Source organism: Triturus cristatus, chromosome 2_1, assembly GCF_964204655.1.
Source record: "Triturus cristatus chromosome 2_1, aTriCri1.1, whole genome shotgun sequence".
In the NCBI taxonomy this organism is placed as follows: Eukaryota; Metazoa; Chordata; class Amphibia; order Caudata; family Salamandridae; genus Triturus; species Triturus cristatus.
The window spans coordinates 1,078,521,368-1,078,541,710 of record NC_140581.1 but is presented as its reverse complement, the minus strand read 5'-3'; positions in this window follow the sequence as shown (position 1 = coordinate 1,078,541,710).

The following is a 20,343-nucleotide window of genomic DNA, read 5'->3' as shown; positions in this document are numbered from 1 at the left end:
TCCCCCGTTATAGTTAGTTCAGCTAACTATAACTCGCGCGCCCGCAATGCACTACTGATGATGTCACATATTACATCACTCATGACATGGTCAGTGACATCACTCATGACATCACTGATGACATCTCAAACGACATCACTGATGACATCATCCAGTGAATGTGTGTTTTTCTGAAAATTAAATATGTTTTATATATGTATATCTCAAGGTCGATGGAAGAATAAATGAGTATATAAGTGTCTAAATTGATGATTTGTTTCTGAAAAATTGATTGTATAACTGACTGATTAAGTGTATCTTTTTGAATACATGGCTTAGTGAGTAATGTTTAAATGTGTAAATACCTGTATCAGTCTCTCACTTTGTATATAAGTGGCTGCATTGGTTGGTGAGTAGCTACATGAGTGCCTATATAGGTTAATAGTTGGTTTTTTGAGTATCAGTATGAGTGTCTGAGTGTCTTCATGGTGCGGTGGGGGGTATTACGTAGTGCATAGATGCATGAATGAGTGACTCACTGTTTGTATGTGTTGAAGACAGCATGTGTGCAGGACTGTATGGGTGGATGAGTGTGTGCATGGGTGTGTTAGTGAGTGAATGACTGTCTCAATAGTGTCTTCATAAGTAACTACATATGTTTTAAACTAGTATATGTGACTATTGGTGTTTATAAGTGAGTATATGTGAGAGTGAGAGATTGGAAGAGTTCCTGTATGAATAAGTATGTGTTTCTATAAGTGATTGTTAAAAAGACTAAGTATGTGTAAGTTTCTGTAAAAGTAAGTGTGGTGGTGTGTGTATAACTGTATATGCAAGTAAATGGATGTTTGAGTCTTTATTAGCATGAGTGACTATGTGTGAGTAACTCTATGGATGAGTGGGATTGTGTTACAGGATGTTTAGGTGTATGAGTACATATGATGTGTGAGTACATGTATGAGTGACTGTATAGGATTGTTGGTGGATGAGTGGATGTGTATGTGGATCTTAGAATTACTGAATAGGTTGTTGTAACTGTTATTGGTATGTCCATTTTTTTGAAAATTTTAGTCTCTATTTTTGAATGTTTGTATCAAAGGTTATATTAGGGTGAGAGGAGGTCTACCACTCTGTCACAAGGATAATGTCATCAGTGATGTCATTTGAGATGTCATCAGTGATGTCATGAGTGATGTCACTGACCATGTCATGAGTGATGTAATATGTGACGTCATCAGTAGTGCATTGCGGGCGCGCGAGTTATAGTTAGCTGAACTAACTATAACGGGGGAATTTCATTGGTTTTTTACGAGTGAAATGTCCAGCTAACTATAACATGTGTGAAACCTTTGGTTTTTTCATTGAATTTCTAAGGTTTTTTAAATGCTAATTCCTAACTATAACGTGTGTGAAACCCATGTTTTTTTCAGTGAATTTCAAAGGTTTTTTAAATGCTAATTCCTAACTATAACGTGTGTGAAACCCATGGTTTTTTCAGTGAATTTGCAAGGTTTTTTAAATGCTAATTTTTTTTTTTTCTTCTTTTTTTTTTTACATATTTTTATTTTAATTTTCTATCCTTTTTTAAAGACTATGGTTAAATTTTTAAAATTCTACAATATGTTTTTTTAACATTTTTTATAAAATAAACAGGTAAAATTTATTAGCAATACATTTTTTCCTTTTTTTTTTATTTTTTTTTAGTACGCGTACGGTAAGCTTACGGTAAGCGTACGGTTTACGCAATGTCCGTAATTTATCTACGCTGTTTGCGTATAGTTAGGCAATTTGCGTAGCCGCGCGTACTCCGCGTGGGGCGCGTACGCGTGTACGCTACACGCGCACGTTACGCGGAAGTGTCGGGGAGTGACTGTTATGCGCATGCGCGCGAGCGCGTGTCTTTTTTACGCGCATGCGTACTTTTGCCGTAAGCGTACCGTAAGCGTACGGTAGGTCATGTGATCATGAAACACAACTTTTGATTGGTTGAAACTACTTTCAGTTCTAGAACTCTCCTACACCACACCCATTCCCCTCATTTCTGCTTGTGATCCCTTAGGAGAAGGAGCTGGGTTGTCTTTGTGATACGATGGCAGAACAGCAGAGCTCTTCTGAGAGTGAGGCTAGCAGCACTACCTTGAGGCAGAGAGCGAGGAAACAAAAGACCTCTTACGTATGGGAATATTTTACTTTTCCAGAAGGCCAGCAAAAGGTAAATGCACCCTTAGTGACTTGCAAGCTGTGTAAGCGTGTACTTTCAAGAGGTAATCCTGACATGAAGTATTCCTTTGGGAATCACACCATGATGAGACACCTTAAGGATGTACACAGAAGGACACATGCTCGACTTACTGAAGGTAACCCTTCAGTAAATCAACCAAGCACATCCACAGCAGCTCAGCCTGGACCATCATCTGCAGGGCCGAGTCCTTCTTCTGCAGGTCAGGTGAGCCCTTCATCTGTGGTGGGAGCATCTCCTTTTTCTGGTCCTCTGGAAACTAACCCTCGGTTTCTGAGGGTTGATATACGGTGCGCCACTTGTCATGATCTAATTTGTCATAGGGAGACCAGTGTTTCCCTAGTGAACAATAAAATAGATCAGCACATTTGTCGTAGAGACTAATATTCCCACTCTTTCTTTCCTCTGTCCCTGCATGAACAAAACGGCTCTTTTAAGAGCCAACCTTACCTTTCATCTATTTTTTATATATTTTTTTTGTAAACTTTTTTTTTTTTTTTTTTACCGTACGCGTACGGTACGCGTAATTTAAAAAAAAAAAAAAAAACACTAAAAATCAATTATCACATTACAAGGTCCTTGAGAGACTACAATTAAAAACTGCAAATGTGATTGTAGAGAAGTGGAAAAAAGGGACCATGACATTATTGACTTACCATACCCACTCAAAAAAAGATTTATTCATTTAATTTTATTTTTTAATTGCTTTAAAAATGGTTCTAGTTTTCGAAAATTTTCAATCTCAATCTGAAAAAAAAGAAAAAAGTATTAATATTTATTAAAACATTTAATAATACAGTACACATATTTACATATTTTTCAAAAAATATTTTTGCCTTTTTTTTTGCTGTTTTCAGAAAATATTGCATTTCACTATAAATTGTGAAAGCAATTGCATTCATCATTTAACAGCAGGCAAAAAAAAAATTAACAATCTCAAAGATTGTTTTTAAAAAAGCCCACAATCTCTTTTTGCATAAACATAACTTTATAGAAATGCATAATATTCTTAAAAAATATCATCTAATATCAATACTTATTTCTTTAAAATACCGTCTGATATTTTTGTTTCAGAAAAATAGCTCCCCCTTTACATCTAATGCAACTGTAAAATTACCAGAGTAATACGCAATAAATCTCTGCCTGTAATTCCTCTTTGCACACAGAGTCATGTTTTCACATTAGTCACAAAACGAAATTTCTTTGCCAATTTGAAAGCACACTTACTGCTCTTTTTTTTGGCAAGTGATAAACACTTTTACAGACTGACACATTATGAATCCACTTTTCATATTTTTTAAAAAGCACATGTCCAAACTGCTTTTTCAGACCAGCACCATTTGTAACCTGGGTGTCTGCCTACACTCCAGCAAGGGCAACCAGCCTTAGTGATGCTGAATGTGTTTGCATTACTGACTGAAACCTCAAACCCCACTCGCTTGTGAATACTGTGCATGATTCCACATGGTAAGTAGCTGGCTGTGTGCTAAGAGTCTGCTTCTGCACCAAAAAATGGCTCCCCCTTTCCATCTAATGCAACTGTGAAATCACCAGAGCAATACGCAATAAATCTCTTCCTGTAATTCCTATTTGCACACAGAGTCATGTTTTCACATTAGTCACAAAACGAAATTTCTTTGCCAATTTGAAAGCACACTTACTGCTCTTTTTTTTGGCAAGTGATAAACACTTTTACAGACTGACACATTATGAATCCACTTTTCATATTTTTTAAAAAGCACATGTCCAAACTGCTTTTTCAGACCAGCACCATTTGTAACCTGGGTGTCTGCCTACACTCCAGCAAGGGCAACCAGCCTTAGTGATGCTGAATGTATTTGCATTACTGACTGAAACCTCAAACCCCACTCGCTTGTGAATACTGTGCATGATTCCACATGGTAAGTAGCTGGCTGTGTGCTAAGAGTCAGCTTCTGCACCAAAAAATGGCTCCCCCTTTCCATCTAATGCAACTGTGAAATCACCAGAGCAATACGCAATAAATCTCTGCCTATAATTCCTCTTTGCACACAGAGTCATGTTTTCACATTAGTCACAAAACGAAATTTCTTTGCCAATTTGAAAGCACACTTACTGCTCTTTTTTTTGGCAAGTGATAAACACTTTTACAGACTGACACATTATGAATCCACTTTTCATATTTTTTAAAAAGCACATGTCCAAACTGCTTTTTCAGACCAGCACCAATTGTAACCTGGGTTTCTGCCTACACTCCAGCAAGGGCAACCAGCCTTAGTGATGCTGAATGTATTTGCATTACTGACTGAAACCTCAAACCCCACTCGCTTGTGAATACTGTGCATGATTCCACATGGTAAGTAGCTGGCTGTGTGCTAAGAGTCAGCTTCTGCACCAAAAAATGGCTCCCCCTTTCCATCTAATGCAACTGTGAAATCACCAGAGCAATACGCAATAAATCTCTGCCTGTAATTCCTGTTTGCACACAGAGTCATGTTTTCACATTAGTCACAAAACGAAATTTCTTTGCCAATTTGAAAGCACACTTACTGCTCTTTTTTTTGGCAAGTGATAAACACTTTTACAGACTGACATATTATGAATCCACTTTTCATATTTTTTAAAAAGCACATGTCCAAACTGCTTTTTCAGACCAGCACCATTTGTAACCTGGGTGTCTGCCTACACTCCAGCAAGGGCAACCAGCCTTAGTGATGCTGAATGTATTTGCATTACTGACTGAAACCTCAAACCCCACTCGCTTGTGAATACTGTGCATGATTCCACATAGTAAGCAGCTGGGTGTGTGCTAAGAGTCTGCTTCTGCACCAAAAAATGGCTCCCCCTTTCCATCTAATGCAACTGTGAAATCACCAGAGCAATACGCAATAAATCTCTGCCTGTAATTCCTATTTGCACACAGAGTCATGTTTTCACATTAGTCACAAAACGACATTTCTTTGCCAATTTGAAAGCACACTTACTGCTCTTTTTTTTGGCAAGTGATAAACACTTTTACAGACTGACACATTATGAATCCACTTTTCATATTTTTTAAAAAGCACATGTCCAAACTGCTTTTTCAGACCAGCACCATTTGTAACCTGGGTGTCTGCCTACACTCCAGCAAGGGCAACCAGCCTTAGTGATGCTGAATGTATTTGCATTACTGACTGAAACCTCAAACCCCACTCGCTTGTGAATACTGTGCATGATTCCACATGGTAAGTAGCTGGCTGTGTGCTAAGAGTCAGCTTCTGCACCAAAAAATGGCTCCCCCTTTCCATCTAATGCAACTGTGAAATCACCAGAGCAATACGCAATACATCTCTGCCTGTAATTCCTATTTGCACACAGAGTCATGTTTTCACATTAGTCACAAAACGAAATTTCACATTTTCCAACCTCAAACCCTTAAACTATTCTTTTATTATACCAGTACACCTTAATTGATTGTGAAAACATAGTCCATATTATTTTACTTGTTCCTCACATTTAAATTTCTCCCAAAACAGAAAATAATAAACACAACTTCAACAAAAAGAATTGCATTTCTATTATTCATTTCTTAATTTACCATATACATCCCCTCTCAAACTCTAAACTCACCTTTAAAATTAGTTAGTTGTGAAAGAAATGTGGCACTCAAACAGCAGATTATCAGAGCCAGGATCTCTGTTCTTTACACCTCTCTCCTCTCAGCAGAACCAGATAATGGCAAACTTTCCCTCTCTTTTTCCACACATATACATGTTAGTTTCAAATCTCAGTGCTTGCCCCTTTTTTTCAAATGTAATCACACATTTCTATTGGTTGAAAACCAACCCTTTTCCAAAAGTACCCTTCCCCCAACTTGACTTCTGCCTAGTACCCTTCCCCCAACTTGACTTCTGCCTGCTACCATAGCAACAGCTCATGGAACACTGCTGTGTGGAGTCAGGTCAGAAGTTCGCCAAACAATGTTTCAATTCCACAGAGCAAGAGTGCTTGACTTTTCAAACCTAACAGCAAATCCATAGTACTGTTCTTTGGTAACACATTTTTCTGTACCAATACAAAACATGCTTCTATTAATTTACACATACAGCCTAGTTTTTATTCTAGAATGGTATGAAACAGCCAATCAGTTCTTTTTTTTATGAAAAAAATATGTATGCCTCCATTTCCAAACTGTCTTTCTTTTCATATTGCCATTCTACTGAATTACACCTCCTGAGTGCATCCAGTTCTCCTTTGAAGATGTTCACAGTGTGGATTGTAGGGCACAGCTATGTCTTCTGGAGTGAAAAGTATGCAGAGAAAACAGGTATGGTGAGAGACCTTGCTTTGCCAAATGTAGACATTAAATGGATTGGTCAGAGAGGGTTAAAGTGGCACCAATTGATGCCATTGGTGAAATCCTTCATGCACATCCAACACCCTGACCTCATAATAGTGCACTGTGGTGGCAATGACCTAGGCACTTTGACTGGGGTAGGTCTGGAAATGCTTATGAAGGACACCTTTGCACAACTGTTTTCACTTTTCCCTAAAACTGCCTTTGTGTTTTCTAACATATGCCAAAGGCAAAAATGGAACTGGTCCAATCATTTCTGTCCGCAGATTGACAAAGCAAGAAAGCACGTCAACAAATCTGTTTCTGCTTTCCTCCGTGACTATGGTATGGGTTCCATTTACCACAACAACTTGCATTATGACATGCAAGACATTTATAGAGGAGATGGTGTGCACTTCAATGATGAAGGGAACAGAGTCTTCCTCTTGAACCTTAGACTCTGCATCGGTACTTACTTGTAGGTACCACTTAAAAATCACTTCATAAACACAACGGCTCTTTTTAGAGCCCCCTAATATCTAAACACTTAAATCTGATTTTCATTTTTGTTTTTATTTTTTTTTTACCGTACGCTTACAGTACGCGTACCCCGCGATTTTTTTTAAAATCAATAAATGTTTTCTTTGTACTTTTCTGTCCTTCTTTGACCCCCTTACAAATGTTAGGGGGTCTGTAACTCTCCTCCTTGCCCCCTTTTCAAGATATCACTCTTTTTTTTCTGAGTGAAACAAACGAAATGGCGGCCGCCGCTTCCTGGTTTCGACCGATTCGAATGTTTACTAAGATCTAAGAGCCAATCAGAATCGCGCTCGCGCACGCCACCGTACGCGTACGGTAAGCGTACCGTAAGCGCACCGTAAGCTGGCTCAGATATATATATTGATTTAAAGGCTATTTTCTCAGAATCTACTGAACAGATTTACACCAAACCTACAAAAGGCACTTCCTTGACCTGAGTACTACCTCTCTGCCAAATTTCTAGTAATTCTGTTCAGCCGTTCGGGCTGTAGCCCTGTCTAAAGGTCCTATGGAAAAATGCATGGGAAAAACGCGTTTTGGGACCCCCCTTTTATCTCAGCCCCCGCTTGACGAATCCCCCCGAGACTTTCAGGGAAGGAGCGGAGCGTAGCGCCCCACCTATTTTGAAAAATTCGCGAGGATTCGTCGACCGGCGCCAAAGTTATTCAAAATAGAATGTTGCGGATTTCCTTTGGAAACAGGGTCCTAACTATAACTACCTACTGGCGACCGCCAGTAGGTAATATATATATATATATTATCTACTGTCGGTCGCCAGTAGATAGTTATAGTTAGGACCGAGTTCCCATAGGAAATCTGAAAATTCTATTTTGAATAACTTTGGCGCCAGTTGACTTACCGTCGTGAAATTCTCAAAACGCGTTTTTCCCATGCATTTTCCCATAGGACCTTTAGTCGAAGGTACAGCCCAAATGGCTGAACATAATTACTTGAAATTTGGCAAAGAGGTAGTCCTCAGGTCAGGCATGTGCCTTTTGCATATATGGTGTAAATCCGTTCGGTAGTTCCTGAGAAAATCAAAAGTAAAATCACATATATACCTGGGCGGAGCCTAACCACACATCTCATTGTGAGATCTGATTGGCTGTCAGCACTTCATCCAAGAAGTGTTGGCAGCCATCTTGGGACCAATATACATGATAGCACCTCATTAAAAAGCATTGCAGTTAATAGAAGGTTTTAAGACTTTAGTTACATTATAAATCATTTGTTGATGGTACCATACTCATTTTAGGAATTGTGGTATGTTCTAAGGTGATATTACCATGTGAAAAAGCCTTCTGCTGGGATATCATGAATCATGTTTGAGAGAAAACTATTTTTACATGCTTTTCCCACAGAGGTTTGGAAGGTGATCTATAAGCTAAACTGAGAGCATATTTTCTGTAAATTCACATTATCTTTCTCAGTCATGTGAGAATAAAGTCTGACATTCTCAGTAAAACATGTACATCCAACAAGGGCAGAGACTGTCAGTTGATTCCTTTGTGTTCTACTGCAGCTTCCCAGAGTGTTCCAAAGATCAACTAGAGCGCTACCACTCCTATTTATGATAAACGTATGGCACACCTGAAGCCATCTTGATTGGAATAAAGTGGTAACTCTTAAAACATTTAATTTAAAAAGGAACAAAATTAGAGGGTTCATTTTGCCATAGAATGTATGATTAGTGCTGCAGAAAGAAAAATTAGGGCAAATTTTGAGTGACTTCTCAAATCCTCTTCTATTTCATTAAAGAATTTGACATGCAGACTGAAACATGCACTTTCAATACCAGCAGCAGACTTCCCTGGTGAGCAGTAGCTTTACTACAGTGATCTAATGAGCAACTAGAGTGCTAACATTCTGAATTCATGGCAAATGTGGGACACATCTGAATGCCTTCTTCATTGAATCAAAGTAAAAAACTGACAGTATGCCTACTGAGGAGACTGTAGTAAATGAGGAAATTTCCCAAGATGGCCACCTGAGACAAAAGAGCCCAAATGTAGCACAAATATCACCGAGCTGTAGCCCAAGTATAGCCCAATGACAGAAATCCCAGAGTGTTTTAAAGAACAACTAGATCGCTAACAGTCTTACTTATGACAAAAGTATGGCACACCTGAAGCCATCTTGATTGAAATAAAGTAGTAACAATTAAAACATTTAATTTGCAAAGGAACAAAATGAGGGGGTTCATTTTGCCATAGAAATTATGATTAGTGCTGCAGAAAGAAAAATTAGGGCACATTTTGACTTCTCAAATCCTCTTCTATTTCATTAAAAAGTTCTGACATGCAGATTGAAACATGCACTTTGAATACCAGCAGCAGACTTCCCTGGTGAGCAGTTATATGTTTATATATGTACCACAGAAAGTGCTCCGATCAGTGAGCCACAGACCCTGCAGGACGGGTCAGCGCAGCGGCACCGGAGCCATCCGCAATCAAATCCACACAATGTCTCCCTTTTTCCTCAGAGAGGCGCGCCGACACCAGATGAAATTTGGCAAAATGCTTTTTATTAAATACACGGAGCCCTTCAGGTCAAGTACACCCAACGCGTTTCTCCTCTTACAAGGCTTGATCCCGGGTGGAAGGTTTCTGCCTTTTGACTAACCTCGTGATATTCACCACTGCTTATATGTCTTTTTGCAGAATGAACTACAAACAGGTGAGTTCGTTTTTCCTTTTTTGAACGTAGCATGGCAAAACTTTATTCACGCTCCTTGCACAGTTGCTACTCAGTGTTCGAAAAAAGAGTGTTTGTAGATGCATGATTCCTTTTTAAAACCTGTCATTGTCCGTGGCTACTCGTGCTAAGCTTTTCACACAACATTCCATCAGCAAGCGGAAAATCCATCTCGCATCCCTTGCCAGCTCATCTTTCATTTTTCATTTGGAAAGTCTTTCCGTCTTTTAACACTTGGTTTGCAAGGCGGGCCGGGCTCACAGCAAAATTAGTACCACAGAAAATGCTCCGATCAGTGAGCCACAGACCCTGCAGGGCGGGTCAGCGCAGCGGCACCGGAGCCATCCGCAATCAAATCCACACAATGTCTCCCTTTTTCCGGGCTCCGTGTATTTAATAAAAAGCATTTTGCCAAATTTCATCTGGTGTCGGCGCGCCTCTCTGAGGAAAAAGGGAGACATTGTGTGGATGTTTATATATGTTTGTATATATATATACACATACATATATATAAATGCATATGCATATATGTGCATATGTGTGCATGTAGAGAGAGGTAGAGAGAGGTAGAGAGGTAGAGATGTAGAGGTAAAGACGTAGAGGTAGAGAGGTAGAGGTAGAGAGGTAGAGGTAGAGAGGTAGAGAGTAGTAGAGAGAGAGGTAGAGAAAGGTAGAGAGGTAGAGAGTAGAGGATGAGTAATAGAGAGTAGAGAGTAGAGAGAGAGTATTAGAGAGTCATAGAGAGAGTAGCAGAGAGTGAGTAGGAGAGAGTAGTAGAGTGAGTAGTAGAGAGTGAGTAGTAGAGAGTAGTAGAGAGTGAGAAGTAGAGAGTAGCAGAGAGTAGTAGAGAGTGAGTAGTAGAGGGAGTAGTAGAGAGTAGTAGAGAGTGAGTAGTAGAGAGTAGTAGAGAGTGAGTAGTAGAGAGTGAGTAGTAGAGAGTAGTAGAGAGTGAGTAGTGGAGACTGAGTAGCAGAGAGAGAGTAGTAGAGAATGAGTAGTAGAGAATGAGTAGTAGAGAGTGAGTAGTAGAGAGTGAGTAGTAGAGAGTGAGTAGTAGAGAGAGAGTAGTAGAGAGTGAGTAGTAGAGAGTAGTATAGAGTGAGTAGTAGAGAGTAGTACAGAGTGAGTAGTAGAGAGTGATTAGTAGAGAGTAGTGGAGTAGTAGAGAGTGAGTAGTAGAGAGTAGTAGAGAGTGAGTAGTAGAGTGAGTAGTAGGGAGTAGTAGAGAGTGAGTAGGAGAGAGTGAGTAGTAGAGAGTAGTAGTAGAGAGTAGTAGAGTAGTAGAGAGTAGTAGAAAGTGAGTAGTAGAGAGTGAGTAGTAGAAAGTAGTAGCGAGTGAGTAGTAGAGAGTGAGTAGTTTAATTTAAAAGGAACACAATGAGGAGGTTCATTTTGCGATAGAAATTATGATTAGTGAGGAAAAAAGAAAAATTAGGGCACATTTTGAATGACTTCTCAAATCCTCTTCTATTTCATTAAAATATTCTGACATGCAGACTGAAACATGCACTTTCAATACCAGCAGCAGACTTCCCTGGTGAGCAGTAGCTTTACTACAGTGATCTAATGAGCAACTAGAGTGCTACCATTCAGAATTTATGGAAAATGTGTGACACATCTGAATGCCTTCTTGATGGAATCAAAGTAAACAAGCATTGAAAATACAATAGGTCTCGCCCTCGTTTAAGTTAAAGCAATTTTGTTTGTAATTAGGTGGCTTTTTAGCTTTGCTTGTATTAGAGTTTTTCAAACTTTCATGTACATACCATGCATATGTATGCATATATGTATATGTATATTCACTGAAAAAACCATAGGTTTCAGGGGTGTTATAGTTAGCTGGACTTTTCACTTGTACAAAACCATTGAAATTCCCCCGTTATAGTTAGTTCAGCTAACTATAACTCGCGCGCCCACAATGCACTGCTGATGACGTCACATATTACATCACTCATGACATGGTCAGTGACATCACTCATGACATCACTGATGACATCTCAAATGACATCACTGATGACATCACTGATGACATCATCCAGTGAATGTGTGTTTTTCTGAAAATTAAATATGTTTTATATATGTATATCTCAAGGTCGATGGAAGAATAAATGGGTATATAAGTGTCTAAATGGATGATTTGTTTTTGAAAAATTGATTGTGTAACTGACTGATTAAGTGTATCATAGTGAATACATGGCTTAGTGAGTAATGTTTAAATATGTAAATATCTGTATCAGTCTCTCACTTTGTGTATAAGTGGCTGCATGGGTTGGTGAGTAGCTACATGGGTGTCTATATAGGTTATTAGTTGTTTTTTTGAGTATCAGTCTGAGTGTCTGCATGGTTCGGTGGGGGCTATTACGTAGTGCATAGGTGCATGAATGAGTGACTCACTGTTTGTATGTGTTGAACACAGCATGTGTGCAGGACTGTATGGGTGGATGAGTGTGTGTATGGGTGTGTTAGTGAGTGAATGACTGTCTCAATAGTGTCTTTATGAGTAACTACATATGTTTTAAACTAGTATATGTGACTATTGGTGTATATATGTGAGTATATGTGAGAGTGAGAGATTGAAAGAGTTCCTGTATGAATAAGTATGTGTTTCTATAAGTGATTGTTTAAAAGACTAAGTATGTGTAAGTTTCCGTAGAAGTATGTATGGTGGTGTGTGTATAACTGTATATGCAAGTAAATGTATGTTTGATTCTTTATTAGCATGAGTGACTATGTGTGTGAGTAACTCTATGGATGAGTGGCATTGTGTAACAGGATGTATAGGTGAATGAGTACATATGATGAGTGAGTACATGTATGAGTGACTGTATAGGACTGTTGGTGAATGAGTGGATGTGTATGTGGATCTTAGAATTACTGAAGAGGTTGTTGTAACTGGTATTGGTATGTCCATTGTTTTGAAAATTTTAGTCTCTATTTTTGAATGTGTGTATCAAAGGTTATATTAGGGTGAGAGGAGGTCTGCCACTCTATCACAAGGATGATGTCATCAGTGATGTCATCAGTGATGTCATTTGAGATGTCATCAGTGATGTCATCAGTGATGTCACTGACCATGTCATGAGTGATGTAATATGTGACGTCATCAGCAGTGCATTGCGGGCGCGCGAGTTATAGTTAGCTGAACTAACTATAACGGGGGAATTTCAATGGTTTTGTACAAGTGAAAAGTCCAGCTAACTATAACACCCCTGAAACCTATGGTTTTTTCAGTGAATTTCTGAGGTTTTTTAAATGCTAATTCCTAACTATAACGTGCCTGAAACCTATGGTTTTTTCTGTGAATTTCAAAGGTTTTTTAAATGCTAATTTCTAACTATGCCTACAGAGATAGGACATGTGAAGAAAGAAGAAAAAATGCACAGAAAGAAACAAAAGAAGTGCAGAAAGAAGCAACAGAAGTCCTCAAATACGAAGATAAGTGCAGGAAGAAGGATAACGTGCAGAAAGAACAAAAAGAAGAGCAGAAAGAAGCCTTGTTGCAAAATCATCCTGTACCCTCAACTTTTTCAGACGGATACTGGTGGTAACTGAGTCTGACTAACCAGTCCTAGAGCCAGTGCTATGTTAAAAGACACTTAGAATACAGTGAAAACACCTACATACACTAGGGAACATTATGCGTTGGGGTCCCCCTGTGATTAGCATGACCTCCTCTGTAAGCCCCTAGTGTATAATAGGGCATGGGGATTAAAACTACCTCTTAAAACAGGCCACAGGGCGTTTTTGCACACGTTAACTCAGGCCCCGTCCCCTCCCTTCACCACTGTGTAAACACGCCCTGTGTCCATTTTTAGTTGGGAGATTAAGTTCATTTGAATCCTGTGGGTCCCTAGGGTCCAACTAGCCCACTAGGTACCTCCAGTAAGTGCCACAGAGCTGCGTTGCAGAGAGGTGTAAAAAGTGGCACGGCCTGGACCACCTCTCTGCAATGCAGCTCAGTGGCGCTTACTGGAAGCACTTGGTGGGCTAGTTAGCCCCCAGGGGCCCTCAGTATTGAAGGGAAATTATATCCCCAATTTAAAACGTGCCATAGTGCGTGTTTGCACACGTCACCTCAGGCCCCGTCCCCTCCCTTCACCACTGTGTAAACGCGCCCTGTGGCTGTTCTAAGTTGAGAGATTAAGTCCCCCTGAATCCTAAGGGTCCCTAGGGTCAAACTAGACCACTAGGTACCTCCAGTAAGCGCCACAGAGCTGCTTTGCAGAGAGGTGTAAAAAGGGGCTTGGCCTCAGAACACCTGGCTGCAGCGCAGCTCCCTGGCGCATACTGGAGATGCCTGTTGGGGGCGCGTTTGCAGAGTGCTGCACGGAGGGGGCATGGCCTCCGGCACGATGCCAGTCTTTTATTTATTTTAGTTTTTTAAGAAGGGGGGCTGTTTGGTTCCCCTTCTTATTCTAATTTATTGGCCCTGATTACCCCATCCCCCAGGGCCAGTCTCCTAATTATATTTTTTTGACCCCAATCCCCAGGGCCGGCCACTGTTTTTTATTATTTAAAAAAAATATATATTTATAGACACACCTAGGACATGCTGGACAAACCGTACGTACCTATCACCATGACGATTTGCGTGATATTCATTAAAAGGCCACTATGCATGCAATGAATCCACGTGGAATGTATTTACACCACTAGTGAAGCTCTGACATGTCTGATGCCCTACCGTGCCTAATCCTGGTAGACACCCTTGTCGTTTATTTATACAAACATGGGTAGCTATTGACGGGCACATTTAATACACATGCACACCAAGCCATTCAAAGGGGATTCGACAAAAATTCGACCAAAACTATGCAAGAAACCCCCCTCACGGTTAATAAAACACACATCCACTGCCGGATGTGTAATACTTTTTATTTTACTCTCTGGAAAGGGGACGAACATCACTTGAGAGTCACAGCGTGCTCCTGACAGAGCCCAATGCTGTGTTACACCCACCATTGCCTGCCGAGTGCCACACACCTCTGTGTTGTATTCCACTAGCTAGTGCATATGCTATGACACTCTCTAGCCCATGTGCACTGTAACACCACCCCGTGAATATGTCATGCCACACTTGTCTTCGCACGGGTTATATTGCCCCATCTAACGTGCCTTTCTCGATGCCTATGTTATAACGCACAGTGCTATGCCATACATATTACAATCTGGGATCCATATCTTTGTCACAGTGCATATGCAACGTTACACTCCCCAGCACATATTTTATATTACAACTTTAGAGACTAGTTAGATTACACAACACTGCCCTGTGCATATTACATTCCAAGGCGCATATCGCATAGCACGCGCTAGTGCCTGTGCTATCTCGCGCTCTCCAATGAATCTGTCATTGCGCACAATGTATTGCATATTATATTTCACGCCCGGTTCATCTTATATCACACTTTTTGGTGCATAGTTTATACCATACACTATATCTAGTTTTCATTTTCAATCGTGCTCTCAGGACTATGTTCTATATAACACTGTGTTCACCTACCCTTTTCACGGGCATTACATTTTGCGATAGGGGGTGGAGGGTCAGGGGGTGTTTCTGCCAAGTGAGCCCGGAGTCACAGTCACAAACGTCCTCTTCTTCCTGAATAAAAGTGAGATTATGCTGCATACTTGTTCATATTTTAAGTAGTTCGCACAGACACAATGTTTTAAAAACAATAAAGTTCCTAATACCCGCCTTCTCTGAACAGTTAGCTTGCTGCCCCATCCCCTTCCTCCCTATCCTCTGTTGTGTGAATCCATGGACTAGCCTCCTCCCTCCTGCCATGCATGGTCTGATGTGCTGCCACTGCCCTCAATTTAGTATGATGTACCAGTCCACTCCTCCTGCCCTCCATTGCCCAATTCTATGCCCCATCATTGACCTCCTGCTTAAACTCTGTGCTTAGCTTGCTGCCCCTATTCTCCTTCCCCCTGCCCTCCGATGTCTTTGTGCATGCCCCTGCTCCATCCTTTTTGCCCACCATGTCCCATGGACCTGCCACTCCTATCTACTCTGAGTGTTCTGTTGAGCTGCCACTCCCCTCCCACCTGCCTAGCATTGTCAGATGACTGTAACCTGTCCCTGTCACCTCCACCCTGCCTGTCCACATGCCATGCCCCTATCCTCTTCCTCCTGTCCTACATGGTCCATTGTACTGCACCCTTCTGCCCTCCCTGGTCTGTTGTGCTGCAACTGCTCCTCCTGCCTGCCCCGTGTGGTCTGTTGTGAGGTCCCTTCCCCTGAACTTTCTTGTCTGTGCACAGGTCCTGACCCTCCCTTCTATCCTCCATCGTCCTTTGTGCATGCCCCTCCACCCTCCTTCTTGCCCATCATAGCCATTGTGCTGCCACTAACCCTCCCACTTGCCATGCATGGTCTTCTGTGCTGCCATGGCCCCTCCCACCTTCCCTGTGTGGTCAGTTAGCTGCCCCTGACCCCCTCCCACCTTCCCTCCATGGTCTGTGTGTATGCCATCACAGTCTCACTGTTGCTCTTCATGGTGTGTCTTGCTTCTAGTGCCCATCTGCCTGACCTCCATGGCTATCTTGCTGCTCCTGCCCTGCTCCCTTGCCCCCAGCCCTACTCCCTCCCTCCTGGCTTGTCTGTTCCATTGTAATGCCCCTGATCCGTCCCTCCTGCCCTTTATGGTCTGTTATGCTGCAGCTTTCTCTCCTGTCTGTCCATTATGGTCAGCTAGCTACCATTGCCTCTTGCCCCTCTGTTCTCTGTTGTCCATGTGCATGGTCCTGTCCCCTCCCTCTTGCTTTCTATGGATTGTTGTGCTGCACTCCCGTCCTGCATGCCCTGTGTGGTGTATTGTGCTGCTGCAAACCCTGATGCCTGCCCTGCAGGGTCAGTTTGGTGCACCTCTCCATGTCCCTCCTGTCCTCTGTTATCCAAGTCCATGTCCCTATCCCATTTCCTTCCATGATCCAATGTACCATACTTGCGAACATTTTGAACTTGGTAAGAGGGAGATTTTGAAAAAAAACTGGGGTATTGATTTTCCCCTTTGAGTTACATTGAAAAAGAGGATATTGTAGACAGGAGACAGATCAAATAAAGCCCATTTGAGCTTAAAAACATTGGACGTTTCCTGGCTGAATCGGGTCTGTTGGCATGTATGGTTGTACTACCATTGCCTCTTCCTTCTGCCCACAATGGTCTATTACATTGCCACAGCCTTGAAGGAGGGTAGATTTTGTATCACAGGGGGCCCCTGGCCCGTTCTGTCCACACCTGAAGTATGAGACCCTTGTCCTTGCCCTGCCAGCTGCATTTGTAGGCCGTATTAAATTGACCAGCGGGTCCTGTGTTGCTATATAATTATCCTGAGACATCCTTACCACTCAGCCAGCATAAAACCCCTGTGTAGGCTCTTCTGTTCAATATGTAGGCCTCTTTGTTAAATTGACCATAGCTCTGCAATTTTAGTGTATAGCAGTCTGAAGGCAGGTCTGCGAGGCCTTCTGATCCAAACTAGTAGCCCCCACCCTACCCGAGTGCTCCGTGCTCGGTATCAAAGTTCAACATCCCCCTGAAGCTGTCGGCATACAGTAGGCTGCATCCTGGACTGGTACTTGCTTCCTGGGAAGGTTTCCCGCTTTTAAGGAAGTGGCAACCGCAGAGCGTCAAGTTAGGAGAACTGAGGAGATTTTATACATGAATATATTGAATTCCTGTACAATACCCATTATTTTCTGCTTGCTCTATGGAACTTACGATAAGCGATTGGCCTGAGAGACTGACCTTTTCACCCAGTCCATTGTCAGCATTAAGTGGGTAAATGACGAAATGTCTGGTAAAATCTGCAGACAAAGCTTTTGGGTAGCATACGTAGGTAGATGTAGCGTGCAAAGGAGCCCACAAAATGATATAAAAAGGGAGCACCCACAGATATCAACGGACTACCTCGCCGTCTGTATGTAGGTTAACAGGCAGTGCAGGTTTTCCCCAAGAGCTGGGAGCTCTTGTCTTCCTTTGCTTAAAATGTCTTGCTCTGCTTTGCTTGAAGTATCTTATTCTATTTTACCTATATGAAATGTCATGTTATGTTTAACCATTGTTCTCTTTACTTTTGCATTTAAAAGATTTTGTATTGTAATTGCAGGAATGCTTGCTCTAAGAGTAAACGTGAGTGTTCCTAGGTAACATTTTCCTTGGTGTAACTTGTTTCTCATGATGCATTTATAGATGTGTTTTCTCTCTCTCTCTGTCAGTACATTAATTGAGATACAGAGAATATTATGACAGCTGTATGATTATCTGGATTCTGTATTTTGTACTTTATGTCTCTATTCTGCGGTTTCTTTGAAGTTGCATCTTCTCATTAAACTGCCATTGTATTCTGCCTCCAATTCCATGTCTCATATGTCTGTTTTCTTCATTTTTGGAGCAAGCGTTCCTAGGCACCCCGGCTCAAATTAAGGTGCCCCTTTTGTCCCTGACTCACTCTCCTGCTCAGTTCTGTGGTGGCTCCCGGGGATCTGGGGACCACCCCTAGCTTCCTTGACCCGTAATAGATCTTCCCTCCAACAGCCTCTCTTGCAAGTCCTGTATTGTTGGTTTGTTGCCCCTGCCCCCCTTTCCACTGCCCTCCATAGTCTGTTGTGCTTCCACGGCCCTTCCTGCCTGCTCAGTGTGGTTAAATTGTTGCCTTTGCACCCTCCTACCTGCCTTCAATTTTCAGAGTCCGTGCCCCTGGCCTCTGCCTCTCAACAGTATCCTAATGAACAACTGGATTGCTAACATTCTATATTTATTACAAAAGTGTGGAACGCCTGACATCATCTTGATGTAATCAAAACTGTAATACCTAGAGCATTTCCTTTAGAAATTACATATATGAGAGGGTCTTATTGGCATCAAAATTATGGTTAGTGCTCTAAAAGACTAAAATAAGGACATATTTTCTGAGTTTTCAAATAGCGACAAAGCACTTTTAAATTATTTGTTATCTTTATGTTTTTTTATCCAGTTGACCACTTGATTAAATGTTGCACTTAGGGGAGAGGATGTGGTGTTACTTCCAGAACTGCAGACTTTGCAACTGGGGAACCAGGTTGAAGTTTCTGCTTCAGCTCGACATTCTGTGATTCTGGTCAAATCACTTAGTCTCCCCATGTCTACAACCAAAATGAATTTGTTCTTGTGTGATGTAACCAATGCTCATGTAAAGCACTCCAATACCTGACAAGTCTGCACTATATAACACTGCAAAAACACAAAATAATAAGTGTTTTGCACACTTCTGTCATTGGGCTATATTTGGGCTACATCTGGGTGATTTTGGGCTACATTTGGGCTCTTTTGTCTCCGGTGGCCATCTTGGGAGATTTATTTGTTATGAAGTTTCCTAATTTCCTCATGTACTGCAGTCTCCTCAGTAGGAAATGCTTTCAGTTTTTTACTTTGATTCCATCATGAAGGTATTCAGATATGTCACACATTTGCCATAAATTCTGAATGTTAGCACTCTAGTTGCTCATTAGATCACTGTAGTAAAACTACTGCACTATGGAAGTCTGCTCCTGGTATTAAAAGTGCATGTTTCAGTCTGCATGTCAGAATTTTTTAATGAAATAGAAGAGGATTTGAGAAGTCACTCAAAATGTGCCCTCATTTTCTTTCTTCAGCATTAATCATAATTTCTATGGCAAAATGAACCTCCTCATTGTGTTCCTTTTTAAATTAAATGTTTTAAGTGTTACCAGTTTATTCCAACCAAGATGGCTTCAGGTGTGCCATACTTTTGTCATAATGAAGACAGTAAGCGCTCTAGTTGTTTTTAAGAACATTCTGGGACATTCTGTCATTGGGCTATACTTGGGCTACATCTGGGTGATATTTGGGCTACATTTGGGCTCTTTTGTCTCTGGTGGCCATCTTGGGAGACTTATTTGTTATGAAGTTTCCTAATTTCCTCATTTACTGCAGTCTCCTCAGTAGGAAATACTTTCAGTTTTTTACTTTGATTCCATCAAGAAGGCATTCAGATGTGTCACACATTTGCCATAAATTCAGAATGTTAGCACTCTTTTTGCTCATTAGATCGCTGTAGTAAAGCTACTGCTCACCAGGGAAAACTGCTGCTGGTATTGAAAGTGCATGTTTCAGTCTGCATGTCAGAATTTTTTAATGAAATAGAAGAGGATTTGAGAAGTCACTCAAAATGTGCCCTAATTTTTCTTTCTGCAGCACTAATCATACTTTTTATGGAAAAATGAACCCCCTCATTTTGTTCCTTTTTAAATTAAATGTTTTAAGAGTTACCACTTTAATCCAAGCAAGATGGCTTCAGGTGTGCCATACGTTTATCATAAGTAGGACTGTTAGCGCTCTAGTAGTTCTTTGGAACACTCTGGGAAGCTGCAGTAGAACACAAAGGAATCAACTGACAGTCTCTGCCCTTGTTGGATGTACATGTTTTACTGAGAATGTCAGACTTCATTCTCACATGACTGAGAAAGATAATGTGAATTTACAGAAAATAAGCTCTCAGTTTAGCCTATAGATCACCTTCCAAACCTCTGTGGTAAAAGCATGAGAAAATATTTTTCTCTCAATCATGATATCCCAGCAGAAGGCTTTTTC